Consider the following 9,441-nt stretch of genomic DNA (forward strand, 5'->3'; position numbering starts at 1 on the left):
AGGAAATTTTAGGGACATTCTGAACCCAGATGTTCTAATTCTGAGACATGGACTGGAAAATATAGGGAAGAAAAAAACAGTGAAAGAGGGTGTGTGAGAAGGGTCATTTTTCATTTTTCTTCTTCTTAGACTGTTGTGGTACATTTTTTTAACCTCCTAACTTACACATAGTTATTCTTTGGGTCCTCGCTGTCATCTTTCTCTTCACCCCACAACAAGGAAGTAGAGGGCTCAGTTTGTGTGTCAGAAATCTCATTGGTTTAGGTTGGGTGCTCACTTCAGGCCTCATGGCAGGCCACTGCCCCGTCCCACGAAGTCCTCTGAGTTGTATGAGGAGAACTGGGTGGAGCATGTGGCACATACAGTGCCGATCTCCCTTTTGGGGAGGAAGTTCTGTGTTGCTACAAGGGGTAAGTACCAGCCAGTGTCCAGCTGTAGCTCCAGTTTCAGCGTCAGTTGCAATCCAGTTTCACCTGTGACAATCTTCAAGAGCAGTCTGCACAAGCCACTGATGGACAACTGTCACTCTAGAACACCCTGCAAGGTAGGACAATGCTTTGTTGGGCCTGCATTACACAAAACACCTTCTTCTGTCCAACACTGTCTCTTTCTCCTTTCCTTTACAGGTATGAATCCCTAATAGATATTTTGCTCCCAAACTCTGGTTCAGCCATTGCTTCTGGAGAACCAGCTTAGCAACAGCTGGCACTGAGAGGGGACAGAGTAGGTGGTGATGAGCTGGAGTCGTATGGCCGAATCACTTACTGATTGCCTTGTTTTTCCAGGATAGGTGGAAAAACACACCAGGTGTTGTTCTGTTGCTAAGACTTTCATTATTGGCAAGTTGGAATGGTGTATTGGTATTTGAAAGAAACTGGTAGGGCACCTGACTTATGAAGATGTAGGCTTAAAAGTAGGAGAGTGGATGGTTTATTGCTTGCTGTCATTGATGCTGTACAAGAAAAATAATGAACAACTGAAGTGGAGTAACAGGTAATTTTTTAAAAAACCTGAAGGTCACTCTGAAGCGCTCATCTTCTTTTTTTGGAGAGTGCAAAAAAGCCAAAAACTTCCAGGCTTCAGACCAGAGTGACTGGAGCAACCAAGACCAATCTGTTAACCCAAGGTCAGGGCCATGGGTGGGAAAACCTGAGACTGTGACATGTGAAATCAGAATATTTGAGTGGACGATCCCAAAGAACTTATGGAAAGCGTCAGTGGAGAATGACAGGCACCTAAGGTCCTGAAGCACAGCCATGTTACCTTTGAAGGAGAATCTTGCACTATTTGAAATACAACTTCTAGCATGCTAAATAGGTCCTATAGGGACAGAAGGTCTGATCATGCTTAGAATGACCAATGTGGTGGTTAATCTGAATTTTCAACTTGATTGGGTTAAGAGATGCCTAAGATTAAGAGGCTTCTTGTGTCTCAGTGAGGGTGGCTTTAGGAACGATTGGCAGTGGAACAGCAAACTGAGTGGGACACCCCCCCCCAAGTGTGGGCTACACAGTCCAGTAGGTTAGAGGCCTGGATGAAACAAAAGTTGGAAGAACAAGGAAGCAGCAGCAGATGCAAGCTCAATTCTTCTTGACCAGGTACTGCAATTGCTGCTGCTGTCATCTGAGGACATCAGACTCGAGCTCCTTTACTTTTCCAAAGCAGACTCTGACCAGTGACTCTATAGAGATTTTCCAGGCTTTTAGTCTTGGTCTGGGGCTGCATCAGTGATTTTTCTTGTTCTGAGACTCCAGCTTCTAGAACTGAGCAAGTACTTGTTCCTTCAGCTCTCTGGCCTGCAGACAGACATTGGGGACTATCCAGCTACTGGTCGTATAAGCCAATCTAATAAATTCCCTTTTTATAGTTATACCTATATAATTTATTCTGTTGGTTCTGTTCCTCTATAGGACCCTGACTAACACAACCAAACATTCCAGTTTACCTAAGATCTTACCAGCTTTTTCAGTTTTAGTATTGTCCCATGTCACTGGAACCCATCAGTTCTGTGCAAAGCAGGGCAGTTATTCACACTAAATCAGACACTAAGCTATTATGCAGCCTGAACTGCCTATCATGGTTTGGGCCCTTGTAGACCCAGAACATCATAAGGTCAAGTAGGAACAGTAACAACCCTTCGTAAGATCGAAGTGATACATCTGAGATCAAGCACAAGTCAGACCAAGCAGGCTACACGAACTAGTACCTCAGACGGTAGCCCCCATCACGACGGCACCATGTAATAGCTCAGTTCTTGCTTATGGGTATCTGGGGTATTTTGAATGATCAACTGAAAATGGAGAGGGAAACCTAGGTTTGGTTTACAGATGTGTTGTCTCAGCATGTGGGTGCAAGTCAAAATTGGACAGCAACTTTAATATAGCTTCAACCACTGTGAGCTTGAAAGGCAGTGTTTAGAAGACATCCTCTCAATCAAATTGCAAAGAAAAAGAAATGACGTGAGGGTAGACCATTCATGGAACTGTGGGCTGTGCTGAATGTCCTGGCTTGCTAGCCGGCGTTTTAAGATCATATACCCATGAGCTGTGGGAGCAGGGAGGAATGTGTGAAGAAACCAGTGGGGTGCCTATTTTTGCTTTCTTGCCCAATTATAAGTATGAATAGACAGGGTCAGCAGTGCTGGCCTCCTGGAGAGGATGGTCTGGCCCCAGTCATCAAGGTGAACAGGGGTGGCACCTGAAGGTGAGTGGAATCTAGATTGAACAGTGGAAGTGGGGACGATGGGCATTTGCCATGGTCCCTGAAAGCACCTGCCCTCCTCAGAAAGTCACATTGGGGCCTGAAATTATTCACTAATTTTCCTTAAATTTCCCTCAGAAACATGTATGAAGGACAGACCCAAACAGCCCAAAGGATAGGCTGTGGAGGACACTGATATGTGCCCCTTAGACCCCCCTCCAGGAAAGGATTTGTCACCCAGCTTTGGGGCTTCTGGGGTATAGAGAGCTTCCCCATCAGCTTCGTCATGATTCGCCCAACTGCAGAGGGCTGATCTCACTTGGTGACTGAGCGAGGCGGAGTAGTGTCACGGCCTGGCCATTGCGGCCCAGTGCGGTCGACTCTGATGGGCAATATTCACTTCAGGGAATGGCCCTGGCTTCACACTCCTCTGCATCACAGTTCTGCTTATCCCTTGTCCCATCCTGCTTCCTCTGTCTTCCATAGGCTATTATTCTTTAAAAACCATCTTGTTCCCAAACTCCACATAAGCTGCTGCCATTCCACTTCAAGCTCTGAAAGGGTGTTTGGCCCCAGAGCCAGGTGTTAAGCCATAGCAATAAATGTCCTTCCAATCCTCATGATGGATGCTTCTGAAGTCCCCTCCCAGGAAAGGGACCTTTCTGAAGCAATGGCTGGTCAGCAGTGGTTGAAGTAGTGCTACCATGTGGCAAAGTAGAGCTCTAGAAAGAAGTTTCTAACTCATCTCAGGGCATCAGTCTGGACCTCAAAGGGCAAAGCCACTTCCAGGGCTGAAGAGGAATTGGAGCATGTAGAACCGGCCCAGGCTGCTGACATGAACCAGCATCAGGCATGCGCTAGGTGGGCACAGTGTGTCCAGAAGGGAATGTGGTGGGAATCTGCAGCGCATCTCCAGATCATGGTGGCAGCCCTGGTATTCAGGTGGCCTGTTGATTTGCCTGTGTCGTTTCCCTGCCAGCCTCGACGGCAGTAATTGTGCATTGTTCCCAGTGGTCACTGCAGGGTCCGGCATCGACCTCAGAAAACAGATTTGTAAAAGGACTGGACCTTAAAAAATCAAAGTTCTCAAGAAAGGAAAGGAGGATCTATAGCCAGACAAACCCCAAGTTTCCAGCTACCTTGAAAGAGTTAGTGTGGACTCCTGGGGTGGTCAGTAGCAAGAGGGACTCCAACGGCAAGTGGGGAGATTTGGTGGAGATGAAGTTCCAGAAAATCTGTGGGTGACTTTAGTTAAAAAGCCAGGAGTTTTGTGTGTGTGCGCATGTGTTGTTGTTTTGTGTATGTGTTTTTCCCCATAACTGACTTGACCTGAAAAGTAAGTGTTATATTTTGTCACATAGATAAATGGATAGATGGATGGAGATAAAGAAAGAGACAGAGCAAAGTAAAGAGGCAGACACCTCTCCTAGAATGCATGTTAGGGTAATTTTAGACTGACAATAAGAGAAAATGTGATTCGGAGTGGCATAAAAATGAGATGTTTTTATCTCACATGAGAAGTCTGGTGACAGAGCCTTCCAGGTTTAATTCTGTGATTCAATGATGTCATTAAGAGCCCATTCCCTGTTTTTATGAGTTGGTATTCTCCTCTGACATGAACTGATCCACAGTTGGTCCCCTCATGGTAACAAGATGGCAGCAACTGTCCCAAAGTGGTATCTAGGGTAAGAAAGGAGGTTGTTCCTTTTTGCATCATATGTGTTTTTTTTTTTTTTTATTCTAAACAAATGGGACACATGCTGTTTCTCTGCTTGTACATGGCGCAAAGGCATACCTTTTGTGTAATCATAAATTTACATAGAGTAATGTTGTTTGATTCATTCTGTTATTTTTTCCATTCCCCCCACCCCTCCCACCCCTCTTTACCCTCTATACAGTGCTTCCTTCCTCCATACTTGCCCCCCTCCCTAACCCTAACTCTAACCCTAACACTAACCCTTCCCTCGCCCCCATTATGTGTCATCCTCCACTTATTAGCGATATCATTCGTCCTTTGGCTTTTTGAGATTGGCTTATCTCACTTAGCATGATATTCTCCAATTTCATCCATTTGCCTGCAAATGCCATAATTTTATCATTCTTTGTGGCTGAGTAATATTCCATTGTATATATATACCACAGTTTCTTTATCCACTCATCAATTGAAGGGCATCTAGGTTGGTTCCACAGTCTGGCTATTGTGAATTGAGCAGCTATGAACATTGATGTGGCTGTATCTCTGTAGTATGCTGATTTTAAGTCCTTTGGGTATAGGCCAAGGAGTAGGATAGCTGGCTCAAATGGAGGGTCCATTCCGAGTTTTCTAAGGAATCTCCACACTGCTTTCCAGAGTGGCTGCACTAATTTGCCCCACCAGCAATGTATGAGTGTACCTTTCTCCCCACATCCTCGCCAACACCTGTTGTTGCTCGTATTCTTGATAATCGCCATTCTAATTGGGGTGAGATGGAATCTTAGGGTGGTTTTGATTTGCATTTCTCTTATTACTAGAGATGTTGAACATTTTTCCATATGTTTGTTGATTGCTTGTAGATCTTCTTCTGTGAAGTGTCTATTCATTTCCTTAGCCCATTTGTCGACTGGATTATTTGAATTCTTGGAGTAGAGTTTTTTGAGTTCTTTATAGATTCTGGAGATTAGTGCTCTATCTGAAGTATGATTGGCAAAGATATTCTCCCACTCTGTAGGCTCTTTCTTCGCATTGCTGATAGTTTCCTTTGCTGAGAGAAAGCTTTTCAGTTTGAATCTATCCCAGTGGTTGATTCTAGCTTTTATTTCTTGTGCTATGGGAGTCCTGTTAAGGAAGTCTGATCCTAGACCAACAAGGTGAAGATTTGGACCTACTTTTTCTTCTATAATCTGCAGGGTCTCTGGTCTGATTCTGAGGTCCTTAATCCATTTTGAGTTGAGTTTCGTGCATGGTGAGAGATATGGGTTTAGTTTCATTCTGTTGCATATGGATTTCGAATTCTCCCAGCACCATTTGTTGAAGAGGCTATCTTTTCTCCATTGCATATTTTTGGCACCTTTGTCTAGTATGAGAAAATTGTATTTATTTGGGTTTGTGTCCGTGTCCTCTATTCTGTACCATTGATCTACCTTTCTATTTTGGTACCAATACCATGCCGTTTTTGTTACTATTGCTTTGTAGTAGAGTTGAAGATCTGGTATTGCAATACCCCCTGTTTCACTCTTCCTGCTAAGGATTGCTTTAGTTATTCTGGGTTTCTTATTCTTCCACATGAATTTCATGATTGCTTGCTCTATTTCTGTAAGGTACGTCATTGGGATTTTAATTGGAATTGCATTGAATTTGTATAGCACTTTAGGTAGTATGGCCATTTTGACAATATTAATTCTTCCTATCCAAGAACATGGAAGATCTTTCCATCTTCTAAGGTGTTCTTTAATTTCTTTCTTTAGTGTTGTATAGTTCTCATTGTAGAGGTCTTTCACCTCTTTTGTGAGATTGATTCCCAAGTATTTTATTTTTTTCGAGGCTATTTTGAATGGGGTAGTTTTCCTAATTTCTCTTTCTGAAGATTCATCACTTATGTATAAAAATGCGTTGGATTTATGGGCATTGATCTTGTAACCTGCTACTTTACTGAATTCACTTATGAGTTCTAAGAGTTTTCTGGTGGAATTTCCAGGTTCCTCTAAATATATAATCATGTCATCAGCGAACAGGGATAGTTTGAGTTCTTCTTTTCCAATTCGTATCCCTTTAATTTCTTTGGTTTGTCTAATTGCTCTGGCCAGAGTCTCAAGAACGATGTTGAATAGAAGTGGTGAAAGAGGGCATCCCTGCCTTGTTCCAGTTTTTAGGGGGAATGCTTTCAGTTTTTCACCATTTAGAATGATATTAGCCGTGGGCTTAGCATAAATGGCCTTTACAATGTTAAGGAATGTTCCCACTATCCCTATTTTTTCTAGTGTTTTGAGCATGAAGGGGTGCTGTATTTTATCAAATGCTTTTTCTGCATCTATTGAAATAATCATGTGATTCTTGACTTTAAGTCTATTAATGTGGTGAATTACGTTTATTGATTTCCTGATGTTGAACCAACCTTGCAGACCTGGGATGAAACCCACTTGATCATGGTGCACTATCTTTTTAATATGTTTTTGTATGCGATTTGCTAAAATTTTGTTGAGAATTTTTGCGTCGATGTTCATTAAGGATATTGGTCTGAAATTTTCTTTCCTTGATGAGTCTCTGTCTGGTTTAGGTATCAGTGTGATATTGGCTTCATAGAATGAGTTTGGGAGGGTTCCCTCCTCTTCTATTTTATGGAATACCTTGAGAAGTATTGGAATGAGCTCTTCTTTAAAGGTTTTGTAGAACTCGGCTGAGAACCCATCTGGTCCCGGACTTTTCTTTGTTGGTAGGCTTTTGATGACTTCTTCTATTTCAGTACTTGAAATTGGTCTATTTAAATTGTTTATGTCCTCCTCGTTCAGTTTAGGCAATTCATATGTCTCTAGAAACCTGTTGATGTCTTCGAAATTTTCTATTTTGTTGGAGTATAGATTTTCAAAATAGCTTCTAATTATGTTTTGTATTTCAGTCGTGTCTGTTATGATATTTCCTTGTTCATTCCGAATTTTAGTGATTTGGGTTTTCTCTCGTCTTCTCTTTGTTAGTGTGGCTAAAGGTTTATCAATTTTGTTTATTTTTTCGAAGAACCAACTATTTATTTTGTCAATTTTTTGTATTGTTTCTTTTGTTTCAATTTCATTGATTTCAGCTCTGAGTTTAACTATTTCCTGTCTTCTACTACTTTTGGTGCTGTTCTGTTCTTCTTTTTCTAGGGCTTTGAGCTGTAGTGTTAGGTCGTTTATTTTTTGAGTTTTACTTCTTTTATTAAATGCACTCCATGAAATAAATTTCCCTCTAAGTACTGCTTTCATAGTGTCCCAGAGATTTTGATATGATGTTTCTTTGTTCTCATTTACCTCTAAGAATTTTTTAATTTCCTTCCTAATATCTTCTGTTATCCATTCATCATATAATAGCATATTGTTTAATCTCCAGATGTTGGAATAGTTTCTGTGTTTTACTCTTTCATTTATTTCTAACTTCAATCCATTATGATCTGATAGAATACATGGTAGTGTCTCTATCTTCTTGTATTTGCTAACATTAGCTTTGTGGCATAATATATGGTCTATTTTAGAGAAGGATCCATGTGCTGCTGAGAAGAAAGTGTATTCGCTCTTGGTTGGATGGTATATTCTATAAATGTCCGTTAAGTCTAAATTATTGATTGTGTTATTGAGATCTATGGTTTCTTTGTTCAATTTTTGTCTGGAAGATCTGTCCAGTGGTGAGAGAGGCGTGTTAAAATCACCTAGTATTATTGTGTTATGGTCTATTTGGTTTCTGAAATTGAGAAGGATTTGTTTGACATACATGGATGAGCCACTGTTTGGGGCATAGATGTTTATGATTGTTATATCTTGCTGATTTATGCTTCCCTTAAGCAGTATGAAATGACCTTCTTTATCCCTTCTGACTAACTTTGGCTTGAAGTCCACATTATCGGAAATGAGGATGGATACTCCAGCTTTTTTGCTGAGTCCATGCGCATGGTATGTTTTTCCCCATCCTTTCACCTTTAGTCTATGGGTATCTTTTTCTATGAGGTGAGTCTCTTGCAGGCAACATATTGTTGGATCTTTCTTTTTAATCCAATCTGCCAGTCTATGTCTTTTGATTGATGAATTCAGGCCATTAACATTCAGGGTTATTATAGAGATATGATTTGGTTTCCCGGTCATTTGGTTCATTTTTTAAATTTTATTTATTTATTTGTTTGACACAACTTGTTTCCTCCTTTATTTGATGATTTCTTTACGATAATTCCTCCCTTTGCTGATTTGCTTCTTTGTTTTTCATCTCTTCCTCATGGAATATTTTGCTGAGAATGTTCTGTAATGCTGGCTTTCTTTTTGTAAATTCTTTTAGCTTTTGTTTATCATGGAAGGATTTTATTTCATCATCAAATTTGAAGGTAAGTTTTGCTGGGTATAAGATTCTTGGTTGGCATCCATTTTCTTTCAGGGCTTGAAAAATGTTGTTCCAGGCCCTTCTAGCTTTTAGGGTCTGGATTGAAAAGTCTGCTGATATCCGTATTGGTTTCCCCCTGAATGTAATTTGGTTCTTTTCTCTCACAGCCTTTAAAATTCTGTCTTTATTTTGTATGTTAGGTATTTTCATTATAATGTGCCTTGGTGTGGGTCTGTCGTAATTTTGTGTATTTGGAGTCCTATAAGTCTCTTGAACTTGATTTTCCATTTCATTCTTCAGATTTGGGAAATTTTCTGATATTATTTCATTGAATAAATTGTTCATTCCTTTGGCTTGTTTCTCTAGGCCTTCCTCAATCCCAATAATTCTTAAATTTGGCCTTTTCATGATATCCCATAGTTCTTGTAGATTCTGTTCATGATTTCTTACCATCTTCTCTGTTTGTTCAACTTTGTTTTCAAGGTTAAATATTTTGTCTTCAATGTCTGAGGTTCTGTCTTCCAGGTGTTCTATCCTATTGGATATGCTTTCTATGGAGTTCTTAATTTGGTTTATTGTTTCCTTCATGTCAAGGATTTCTGTTTGGTTTTTTTTCAATATCTCTAACTCTTTATTGAAATGATCTTTTGCTTCCTGTATTTGCTCTTTTAACTGTCGATTGGTGCGATCATTCAATGCTTGCATTT

This window comes from Sciurus vulgaris (genome assembly GCF_902686455.1).
Source record: "Sciurus vulgaris genome assembly, chromosome: 6".
In the NCBI taxonomy this organism is placed as follows: Eukaryota; Metazoa; Chordata; class Mammalia; order Rodentia; family Sciuridae; genus Sciurus; species Sciurus vulgaris.